Below are 13,201 nucleotides of genomic sequence, written 5' to 3'. Positions count from 1 at the left end.
AATTATTTTCCTTTTATTATTGTACTGGTATGACAATCGGTATGACTATCAGATTGTCATACCAGTTATAATTTTAGTATTTATTTCTGTTGTTTTTTTCCCTTCTTTTGCCTGGTATGACAATCGGTATGACAATCCAGGATTGTCATACCAACTGTCATATAAAAGCGTGTGTTTGTATTGTTTTAAACCACATTTCATCAGTTCATTTCTTCTCAAAAAATTCGAACAGTATTTGTATTCAGTTTTCTCTCTTCTCTCTCTTCGAACTAAAACCAACGAATTGTCTGTCTTCCTTGCTCGAGTTTTCACTCAGCATACTAAAACTTCACTCCTGTGATATATACACACGTATATACTTACGGAAGTGCTGCCCATTTTTTTTTCTTTCTTTCTTTCTTTTCTTTTTCTTCAAATCGATTTTTCCCAAAATCAGTTCTTTTTATTTTTATTTCAATTTCTGATTTGTGTCTCTTGGTTTGTCAAAACTGCGTTTGTGAGTTAAGAATTTTAACGAGATACATTTCTGTCTAAATTTTTCGATTATAATTAATTTAATTCGAATTATTAAATTAATTTAATTAATTCGAATTTTCTTAATATTACTCTTAAAATTCTGAAAAGCGTGTGTCTTATTATTATTTTAAATGGCTCTCAATTTCCAAATTGTCGCGCATAATCAGGTTGGTTATTTTAATCCGGAAAAATGTGATGTTGAAAAATTTAAGCCATGGATTAGATTTTTAAATGACCATTCGATTGTTAGCTCTGCTATTAAATCAAATGTGATTTTAAACGTCGATCTACTTAGACTGATTTGCACAACCTCTATTGTGGCCGATGATTCAAAATCTTTTTCATTCACCGTCGCAAACACACAGTATGTAGTTGATGAAACAGTCGTCAATCGTGCGTTAAATTTTCCACTAGACAATTTCTGTAATTTACCCTCTGAAAATGATATCACAAATTTTTTCAATGCTATTCACTATCAGGGGGTGATCAATTTAACCAAACTTTCTAAATCAAATTTGGTGTCTGAATGGGATATTTTCTTTGATACACTTTCCAAAGTGTTTGCCAACTGCACAAAATCCAATTTTCATAACATCACTTCCACTCTGCAGTATATTGGTCTTGCGGTTGTTTTCAATCAAAGGATCAATTTTGGCAAACTACTTTTTCCCATTCTCTTGAGACGTCTAACTTCTGCTTTACGTGATCATTCTACAAATCGTAGGGTATCATGTTACTATGCTCGTTTTCTCATGCTTATAGCAGATCATATTCTCGCACCTGAACACAAAGCCCTTTTTGCTAACTCTGCAGTAACCGAACCCCCTCCAGTTAGTAAAAAGATTTACACTCACCAAGACACAACCTTCAAATTCATGCAAGTTCCAGTACTTGTATCTGCTTTCATGGCCACTTATATTCCCTTACCTATTTTCAATCTTCCCGGCCATGAACAGCAACCTCAACCTCCAGTGGTTCAAGCCACCCAGGCTCTTCCATTACAGGTAGTAATTCCTCACTCTCACTCTCTTCCTACTTCTGTTGAAAGACCCCCAGTGGTTGATAGGGCTGACCATGAAGTTGTAGAACCACAGCTTCAATCCCAGGTCATAGAGCCAAAAACAGAGTCACATTTTATCTCAACCTCTCCCCCACTGTCTAAAATGTTACCCAGGAGATTACTAGGAAGTAGTACATTGTTAAATATGAGTGAACCCTCAGCTCTGCCTCCTCCTAAGAAAAGAAAAACATATTCTGAGACATCTGAAAGCCCATCCTTGTCCTCCCAACAGGACATGGACTTTGAAATGGCCAATGAACAGTTTCTAGAGGCATTCTCTCAACAGGATGCATCTATTGAAATTCGCCATAGGGCCATGGCATCTTGTACTGAGTCAAGCACAATTCCATTACTCACAATGGAACCATACACTTCCCCAGATCATACTCAGGACACACAGCGAGGAGTGCACGTAGAGTCGGTTACAGTGCCTGTCATAGTTACGGCAGAAGAGCAGTCACATGCTTCAGAGGGAAAATCTGACTCTCCGCCACCCTTAATAGAGTCATTTTCTCCCCTCCCAGATCCAACACCTCTGGCTCCCTTATGGGATTCTCCACTCGCAGATTTATCTGGAGAAAGTGGAGGGCAACTTGGTCAATCTATCCCTGAAGCAATTCAGACATCTATTCCAAAAGATTTGATAGGTTTGACTGAGGATCGGGACTCGCGAATTCCCATTGCACCACCACTGACCTCTCTTGAAGAGGCTAGGGTGATTTTTAATGCAGGTACAGAAGAACAGCAACAGGAAGACTCCTCACGAGCAATTATATTGAGAGAAACACATGCACGTGAGATGAGTGAACCAAACACGAGTGAAATTCAGGTGAGAGCACACACAGACACTGATACTGTAAACCTGTTAGCTCAGATTGCTGCCCTAAAAGAAGAACTTGCTAAAAGCCAAGCTGAAGCTCAAGCATTCAAAGCACAAGTGGTTGAACGGTCTTCTTCTTCCACCTCTGTCAACAATCAGCTTGCAATCATAAGGAACGACATCTCAGATCTAAAGACCACTGTAATACCAAAGCTCAATTCTATTCAGGACACTCCAACTTTATCAGCTGATGACATATCCAACTTCTGCTCACTACATACAAGAATGACTTCTCTTGAAGACCTCGTTGAGATGAATCATTCACTGGACTCCTCAAGATTTCTAAAGATAGAGACGGGCATGGAACATCTCAATGAAGGGATGAAGCACCTATATTACATGATCAAGAATTCTCATTGCCCTAATGAAGAACAAAGAACTTATTTTGAAGGACCGTCTGGTGGAGGATCAGGCTCTGGAGGTGATGGAGGTTCCAAAGGAAGATCAGAAGAGGATCCCTCAACTAAGGGGGAGAAGAAAGGAAGTAGTGCCAAAGGGAAAGAAAAAGATACCTCTGCTGGAAACAAAGGAAAGGCTGATGATGTCTACTACAGTGGAGAACAGGATGACTTTGATATTTTTGACATTCCCACTGAACCAGTTCAGGAAGATAAAGATGGGTTATTTGAAGCTGAAGAGGAAAGTGATTTTGAAGATTGGGAAGAGGAAGATACAGTGGATCCTATGTTTGAGAAAGAATTTCAGAAGGAGCAGTCAGAGATGAAAAGAAAAGAAGCTGAACTCAAGAAGGTCTCTCAGATCATTGACAGGAGGAAAGACATACAAAGAACAGAAACTCTTCAAAAGCAACGTCTTCATGACATTAAGGCTCAAGAAAGGAGAAGAGATGTCAGACTAAAGATTGGTGAAAAATGGGATGAAGCTAGGAGAGTACTCGATATGCCTCAGCTGAGCACTTACAATGATAGGCAGTTCTTACATCTTCTTGACAAGCTGGAAATCTCAAATCCTAACAATGACATGTACATGAATGCTATCAAGACTGAAGTCTCAAGGATCACAGCTGCTTTTGATAGATCCCTAAATGAGATGAGCATTTTTGTATATTGTCAGAGTGAAGGATCATTCAAGGTGTCACTTCATCTATTTGAGAATCGTTCTTTGTCAGAGATTTGGGTTCTTTTAAACAAAGTCAAAAGAAGCTCAGAATTGAATGAAGTTCTTCGAGAAAGGCTTAAAGAGTTTGCCAGCAGGGCTAGTCCTCAAGTGGTCAACAATCCTCATCAGGTGAGATTCTTTAAGTCTGATTGTCTTCAAATCTGTCAGCTAGATGTACAATCTCTTAAAGACTACTCAGCTAAGCATCTGGTCCGGATGGAACATCATTTGAGAACTGCTGGATATTCATCCATGTTGAAGACTCAAGCTGCTGACTTGATTCAAGCTTATTGTGAAAAGAATGTTAAAAGGTACACTCAACTCAAGAATAAACTAAAGTCAGTTGGAGTTCAACCAGTCAGACCAGCAAGCTTCACTTCAGAAAAGGATCGTGTCTTTGACAAGGAATTGCTTCAAGATTTAGAAGAAGGTGAAGTCAGAAGAGAAGACAACTGAAGTCAATTAGCTCAAAACTCAATGTAATATGATTAGAGCTTTATGAATCAAGATAGTCTAATGTAGTTATATGTTCAGGCTAGAGGAACATCTATCTTGTATTCACTTGTAAATTTCATTTGGAATATGGAAAATGTTAAATATAATCCAGAACTTTTCTGCTATTTACTTTACATTACTGTTTATATCTTTTTCTTATTTGTTAGTTGAGTTATCCTCTAGGTATTTGTTGTTATTGTCTAACAAGCAAATAGGGGGAGATTGAAAGGCATATGTCATAGCCTACTTGTTTATTCGAGTATTTAACTCAACTCAAATAAGAATGTAATAAGTAAATAGTGGATTAATCATCAGAGAGATCTCACAATGTAACATCTGTCAAAGAATAAAAAAACATTGTTCATCTGCAGACTTGAAGATTCACTGGAAGAAGTTCAATAATTTGATCATGCCTCAGTGATATAAATCAAGATCGTGGATTTAATCAAGTGACAGAGATCTCGTCAAGGTATCATTTATTACAAGGATTCAATCAGAATATAAAAGTCAAGACATGAAGAAACGTCACAAAAGTTAGTCACTCATGAACCAGACAGTACATCGAGTGTCAGCATTGAAGTGGCGGAATTGATTCATAAGTCTCAGTGACTTTCAGAAGATTGTCAGAAGAATGGATGCTGCTAAGGGTTAGTATTAATTCTCTATTAATTAATTAAGTCATATAATTTAATTAAGAAAATAAATTATATCTGCAAAGATTAATTTATTGATTAATTGAATTAAATTGATTAATTAATTTAGAATTAATATTAAGGATTTACAAGATTTTAATTGGTTTAAAATCTGCTTAAATTCAGCAAGACAATTCATTTGAACTAGTATGACAATCGGTATGACAATTGATAGTCATACCGAAAGTCATGCCAATACATTTAATTGTCTTATTAGAATTTCTGTTTAGATTAAAATCAGTTATTAATTCCGCAAGACAATTTATTTGAACTAATATGAGAATCGGTATGACAATCTATAGTCATACCGAAAGTCTTGCTAGCTCATTTTTAATTGTCTTGCTAGTTGTAAACATTGTCCTACCGAAAGTCTCACAAGCTTAAAGGATTGTCATTCCAATTCAATCTACTCGGCTGTGTTGTTTAAAAGAAGCAGAATACCAGTTCATAAAGATAAGCAATCAAACAGAATACAAACTCAAGAACAAAAGAAAAAGGAGCAGAAAAATATTTCATCTCATCTGCAACTTCAAGATCAATTTCTAGATTGTAAAGTTAAATCCAATCAACTAGAAATACTTATCTTGTTCTTGTGTATCAATCTAGCGGATTAAAATCCCTAGAACTTAATCTCAAATCGCATTTAGCATTTGATCTTTTAATTACAAAAATAGAAAAAGTTCATGTCGAATTTATTCTAAATTTGTAATAATTGATTTGAGATTAATCCCTTGTAACCGATACCGTAGTTGTAACACCTTTCAAGTTTAATAAAAGTTTTATTTAACTTGAATTTTGTTTCACAATTTTATTCCGCATTTTATTCGATTAAACGATATTGTTTGCATTCAACCCCCCCTTTTACAAACAAATTGGGACCTAACAGAAATGTTCCTTCTGAGATGGGAAATTAGGATTCTTTTAAGTGGAAGAATTCCTGATATCCCTCAACTTCCAAGAAGAAGTATACCTCATAAACTCGTCAGATAATATCCGAGTCCTTATTTATGAGCTGCAATTTTGACAAAGTCAAAATCATTTCCAGATTTGAATAATGAGAAGATAACCAATGATCAACGATATGCCATTAGGGATCAAAGATTTCTTCTAAAGTCTGTGAGGAATTATCAGAGTAACTAACCAGGATCATATGTTCTCATTCAAGATTAGAGATAAAGAGTAGAACATGATCCAGGATTTCAACCACTAACATTGACCTTGATATGGTTTGACAATGATTGTTGCGTCAATACCTTCCTTGTATGTGTGAATCTCACATGTGCATTGGAAATATTTTAACCAAGGGGTAGTGACTCTTATACAGATGCCCTGGCTGACAGGCGAATTTTCAATAGATAACATTCTGTTGGGAAAATGCACCTAGTAACTGTTTATATGACTTTTTCAGCTCTATATTCTTTTGAGAGAATACAGATGGGCTTACAGATGTCTCAGGTTATAAATACTCCACTTCTTTTTTAGAGACAGAGCTGTAGGGTTGACCTTTCCTTCCTTATGTGGTGCTTCTCGGCACTATCTTCCTCATTCTCAACACAACTCCAATACTAAATGGTAATTTTGTCTGATCACTAAGTTGATATCTTAAGAAAATTAAGTGAATCAGAACAAAATATGGGGAATATATCAGAGTAAGGTAAGGGAATATTGTTTGAGAAGTGCTTAGTTCTAATGACTTGGGTTAAAACCTATGAGGTTTGATAAGCTCTTAGTCAGTTCCTAAAACCACTAAGGGTGTTGAAGATCATAAACATCCAAAGTACAATATCAGAGAATTTAGTGATCAAGAACAGAGTGATTTCAGAATCAGAGATCTTTTACCTTTACTTACCACAATATGGATTCATGAAGGATGCCTCAGATGATCATGCTTTCTAATTCTTTTGACGTGCTACTCAATCAAATCTCATTAGCTCTAAACAGTTCAAGTTAGTCCAATACAGATCAATACTACAGAGGAAATAGAATGAACATTATTCCAAGCTTATAAGACTTGCATAGGGTAATCAGAGTATAAGAAGTATATCAAGATTTGATATCCAGAATATAGTATAAGCATAGCAAGATCATCAGAGTTATACATAGGGTCAATATATAAGTCATACAATCAATCATATCATAACTATTACTAGTTACACTGCATATTTATTCTAGCACAAAACATATAGAGTTATTCTAGCATAAACAGAGAATCAGAATGACCAAGGAATCTGTTGTTAGAGTTACCTAGGGTCTGAAGCTCAAAAATCATACAGAATATACTCAAGAAACATGATTTAATCACACAAAATTTAATCAGAGTATTAAAGCTAGTTGCACAAGATCTAAACCTATAAATCAGAGTTATGATAGAATCACAAAAGAGATTACAGGATCTTAAATCAGAGTGCAAATAGAACTGAAATGTGTGTGTGTGGTAAAATAAATATCAATATTATGAGTATTTACATCATAGTAAACATATAACATGTAAACATTCAAACAACTCATATATTGCATCCAAAACTCTAACTTACTTACCACTAGCATATAGCATATAACAAATGGTAATCAGTTAGCTTCAAAACCAGTTTACAAACATGGATATATATAATGAATAGATATGTAAACTTACTTTCCCATGATGTTAACTTAGATTTATGGAATATTGTTTGTTTTGCTCCCCCTAAGTTGTTGCTGAATCAAATCTAAGATTTGGTGCATTGAGGGGAATAAATCTTGAACTTGTACCCAAATCTGGATCAGGATCAACCCCTATTATATTCAGAAACAGCTTTAGGCTTCTTTTCATTCTTGGAAAGATCTTCACTAATTAAAGATTGTGATCAATCCTTGAATCTTGAAACAAGCCTCCACAGATTTAATCTTGAAACTGATTGAGTTCATCTTGCATGGAAATCACTCAATCTGGATCTCCTAGAGCTTCACTGCTTCCTTTGGTTCCATTGGTGATAGAAAACCAGAATCTATTTAGTTGTTTGCAGCAGCTCTTCTAGCCCTTACTCCAGTATTAGAAATACTAAGTAGCAAATGCCAAAGATAATCTTTACTCCATTCTTTACGTCTTTGTAGACTTTCTTTTGATGACTCTGCATTTCCAGAATTAAGTTGAGTCTGACTAATAGATCCTTGTTCTTCTTCTTTCGATCTTCTAGCCTTTACTCCAGTATCAAAATTACTGAGTATCATATGCCAAGGATGGTTTTTACTTCATTCTTACGTCTTAGTAGACTAGCTCTTGATGACTCAGCATTTTCGGAATTATGTTGAGTCTGACTAGCGGATCTTTGATTTTCTTCTTGTTCCCCCTGAGTTGTCAGCATGATCTATAGAATCTGAAGCTCGTGGATTGGTTCCAAAGATGGTATGACTGTGCTTCTTTCAGTTTCCACTATCATTACTTGCATCCAAACCACTTCCACTATCACCACTGTCAATTAATCCTTCAGAATCTGAATCTTGAGAACTAGTTCCAGAAATAGATTGACTATCTTTGCTTGTCTCAGGACCATTCCCATCAGAGTCTGAATCAGAATTGTGATCATTGACAATATCATATGCAATTACATCTTCAATAACCTTAGGTTCATCTTCATCATCAGAAAGATCTTCAACATCTAGATTGTCTAAGCTATTTTCCTTCTGATTACTTGGGAGCTTGCTGTTGTTATGGATAAAAAGCTAAGGTTATTATTTGCTGTATTTATTACTAAGATTCGGGAGCTCAAGGCCTTTAATGGCTGCTCTCGTGTTTCGTGACTCAATCTGCCTTTACGAGATGCCTACGTATCTCTGTGAATTAGAGAATCAAGCCAAAAAACGTAATTCTGATTGGTGGGGGTGAGACCCCTTATATAGATGTTGGGAGTCCTTGAATTGGACTTGGTATAGGAGACTTGGTGGGCAAGTCTCATAATTAGAATGGACTTTGGAGTCCTAGATAGTAGGAAACTGATTCCTTATCCTTTTAGGCCCCCTTGAGGCTAATCTCCAAGGATTTATATCCTTATCAGGACTCTTTTCAACATCTGATTTGTCCCTTATTAATTAATTACGAAATTAATTAATAATCAGGGCTTTTGGGCCTTTTTTATTCCATCAGGCCTGATCTGGTCCATCAGGCTTAACCTTTCTGGTCTGAGTATCATATATCTTTTTATTGGGCCTGGCAGCCCACAGTTCGTAAAATTAATACAGTATTTAATTATACAAACATAATTTATTTATCCCTATCATTTGCCCCCCAACTTTTGGGAAACATTGATTAGGTTTCGCAGAAGTTAAGTCTATTTGTTCCCTTACAGGGTTTCGTTTTTCCGTAAAGTGTGGAGCGACCTACACATTTACAAAGAATTTTTCCTTTTATTCAGGAATTATCTTAATTTTCAGGAATTTTTCCCTTATTTCCGGGATTTTTCCCTTATTTTCTGGAATTTTTCCCTAATTTTCTGGGATTTTCCCTAATTTTCTGGGATTTTCCCCTAATTTTCTGGGATTTTTCCCTAATTTTCTGGAATTTTCTGGGATTTTTCCTTATTTTCTGGAATTTTCCCTAATTTTCTGGGATTTTTCCTTATTTTCTGGAATTTTCAAATTTCCAGCCCTTTTTTCGACCAGGATCCAGGTCGAAATTTCGACCAGGATCCTAGTCGAAAAATGGGGCCAGCCTTGTCATCCTGGTCGAAGGAATTCGACTAGGATCCACGACCTGGAATTCGACCAGGATCCTAGTCGAAATTTCGACCTGGATCTAGGACCTGGAATTCGACCAGGATCCTAGTCGAAATTCGACCTGGATCGAGGTCGAAAATTCAACCCCCCCTTTTTTTTTTTTTTTTTTTAAGCCTATCGACTAGGATTTCGACTAGGATTCTAGTCGATATTTCGACCTGAATCCTGTTCGAAAATTCTTTGGTTTTCTTGCTTCCTGGTCGAAGGATTTCGACTAGGATCCACGACCTGGAATTCGACCAGGATCCTAGTCGAACTTCGACCTGGGTTTTTTAATCCCTATTTTTTGAAAGATGCTTGGTTTTATTCGACCTCATTCCTGGTCGAAACTTCGACCTCAATTCAGTTCCTTTATTCCAGCTATTTTCGGGTGTCTGCTCGAAAGATTTCGGGCAGGATTCACGACCTGGAATTTGACCTGGATTCTGGTCTTTTTTACCCGCTATTTTCGGGTGTCTGCTCGAAAGATTTCGGGCAGGATTCACGACCTGGATTTCGACCTGGATTCTGGTCTTTTTTACCCGCTATTTTCGGGTGTCTGCTCGAAAGATTTCGGGCAGGATTCACGACCTGGATTTCGACCTGGTTCCTGGTCTTCCACTAGCCTTCTTTATTTAGCTTTAATTTAGGGTATTGTATTTTCCAAATCCTAATTGGATTTGGGCCTAGCCTTTTTTGTTGGGCCTTATTAAATTTTTCTGAGCCTCTATTATTGGGCTTTTCCAAATCTTATTGGGCCTCTTTTATTGGGCCTTTTCAAATCTTATTGGGCCTCTTTTATTGGGCCTTTTCAAATCTTATTGGGCCTCTTTTATTGGGCCTTTTCAAATATTATTGGGCCTCTTTTATTGATCTGGGCTTAATACACCCTGTTAAGAATGCTCTAGAATTCCTTGGAATATTCTGGAATATTCTTTTTTCTGGGCTTTTTCTTATGGGCTTTTGTCCTCAATGGGCTTTTCGTCCCTTCAACTTCCTTTTCCTCTTATATAAAGGAATGAGGAAAGGCTATTACTCCTCACTTTCTCATTTCTTAGTTTTCTTCTTCATCTTCCTGCTAAGATTCTCAGAGGAATAACAGCAAGTCGGAGCTCAAAGCCTTTTTTCAGGAGCGCTTCTTCAGGTAAGATTCCTCCCTTTGCTTTTCATTATTTTTCCATTGTGTGCCATTTTAAGATAGCCTATTTACGTGCCTCATACTTTTTTTCAGATGGCTGACAAAAGAATGACTCGTTTGGCCAAGATGAACGTGGCTAGAAAGTCCAATGATTTTCCTATTCGATCGAGGTATACTTCTTTAATCGACATGATCAACACTCGAGGGGACGAGTATCCGTCTGATGCGCATCTGGACGCGCACGATCATATCAGTGCTTTACGGGATCCCAAGGAGCTGGAAAAGTTGAGCAGCTGCTTCAAAATCAAGGAGCCTTTTAAGCTGGTTCTTGCGGGTCCGGCCGACAGGGCCTGTCAGTGGAAGAAGGACGCGCTATGCGTCTATAGGGATACTCTGAGGGCAGGTATTAGACTCCCTTTTCATCCATTCATTCCTTTGCTACTGGCTGATGTGGGCATCAGCCCTTGCCAACTTCCCCCTAATTCCTGGAGGTTGATTCTGTGTTATCTGTCGCAATGCGCCAAGCACAACGTCCCCACATCTGTTGCTGTCTTCAGGAAGATTTTTCAGTTTAAAAACAGCCCTGATAAAAGTCCGGGTTGGGTTTCTATCAACCAGCGCCCCACTATCCCCCATATCATAAATGGGAAGTCCATCCCTGACAACAACTTGGGGTGGAAGAAAGATTTTTTGTTTGTTATTTGGGAAGGTGGAGATTGGGGCTCCCTGTTTCGATCATCCTTTGGGCTGGCCGTAGACGGGAGCCCGAATGACATAACTTTGTCTGAGGAGGAAGCTAGAGGTTTCAACCTCCTTACGCAAGACAACGGCACTTCCCATTGTTGGGACCTTATCCGGGAGACCGTCCCGGTAGAACGCGGCCTTTCGCCCGTTAATAAGAAAAGTAAGTTCCCTTTCTTATCTCCTTTATTTCCTGCACTTTTATTTCATTGATTTTCAACTGACTTTGTTTCTTGCAGTGGCTGAGAAGATTGAGGAGGCTACCAAGCCGAAGGACCTGGAGACAACCAGGATGAAGAGGGCCGGGAAGATCTTTAAGGACCCTCGACTGGGTGACCGCTTCCCGGAGTTCCTTCTTCAGGCGACAGAGCCAGATGAGGAAGGCCCCAGCCAAGTTCTGCGCACCAAGCAGAGGCCAGGTGCCTACTTTCAACCTGCTTGGGGGATCCGGGGCAAGGACTCAATTGTGGGCAGCACGGCCCTGTCCAAGGAATGGTCTAAGCATTCCATTTCCCCGGTGGATTATCAAGATTTTGTCCTTCAACAGGACTTAGAGGGGAATGAGCTGTTTGGAGCCCAAGCTCTGGCGACGGTATGTACTTTACTTATGCTTTTTACAATTCTCTTTTCTTTCTTTTCTAAACCTTTGCTGTTTTCTCCTGCAGGCTAACGCCCATTTTCAAGGGGCTATTCACCAAGCCAAGGCTTGGAAGGTTGGCCTGGAAGATGCCAACAAGAAGTTGGAGGAGGCCAATCAAAAAATTGAGGCCCTTGAAGCTCAATTGGCCTCTTCCACTTCTGACCTGGAGACTACCCGGGCTGAAAATGTCATCTTGAAGGCGCAGAAGGAAAAAACCTTTGATGGCTGGATGGACACTCAAGAATTCAAAGACTTGATGGTGGAGCATGACGCCCTTCTTCATCCTGTTAGCTATAAGGAAGGCTGGGACGCTGCTGTGGAGGCCATCCAGGATGAGTTTCCCGAGGTCCTTGAGCAGTTGCCCTTTCCTTGCCCAGTGCGGGTTCCAGAGCTTGGAGGTGTTACTGAAAAGCTTGCTGGTATGATCAAGGATGGAGAGGAGGAAGATTCCCCCGAGGAGGAATTCGAGCCTGTTGCTAAGAAGGCCAGGGTGGAAGAATCTCCCAAAGCAGCGCCTCAACAGCCATCATCTTCTGCCGAGGGAACTTCTACAGGGACTTCGGAGGGGACGACCGAGACGTCCGAAGAAACGACTGAAACTTCCGAAGAGACTTCGGATAGTGGTTCTGAGGAATCTCATCCTTCCAAGGCCTAGCTTTTTGTATATCTTCTTTTTGAACTTTATTTGTATCAGAACTTGTTACCCTTCGGGGTTAAGTTTTATACGTTGCTTTTCTTGCCTTTTTCTGTTTTATCTTTACAATCTTAATATGCATTTGAACCTTTAACATCCTTAGATAGAAATAATTTCAAACTCTTTAATATGAAGTCTGGTTTTCCAAAACCTTACATAGCATGGGTTCGACCCTAATCAACAATAACTAGACAATGTAAATTCTACTGGAATATAAAATCCTATGCAAGCAAAGCTTCAAGGTGCTTTTAAACCTACTTGTCAATGACAAGTGAGAATCGTACTTCTCCTATCTTACACATAGTAAACCTTCAGGTTTTGTGCGTGCCAGGTCCTCGGGACTTCAAAACCTTCCATAGTTTCCAGCTTGTAGGTTCCTCTACCCTGAACGCTCTTGATTCTGTACGGCCCTTCCCAATTCGGGGCAAGCTTTCCTTTCTGTCCAACACCAGAAGCCTCTATTTTTCTCAAGACTAGATCTCCTTGTTTAAAAAATCT

Source organism: Apium graveolens, chromosome 6 (genome assembly GCF_009905375.1).
Source record: "Apium graveolens cultivar Ventura chromosome 6, ASM990537v1, whole genome shotgun sequence".
In the NCBI taxonomy this organism is placed as follows: domain Eukaryota; kingdom Viridiplantae; phylum Streptophyta; class Magnoliopsida; order Apiales; family Apiaceae; genus Apium; species Apium graveolens.
The sequence above is the reverse complement of the archived record's forward strand: the minus strand, read 5'-3'. Positions refer to the sequence as shown.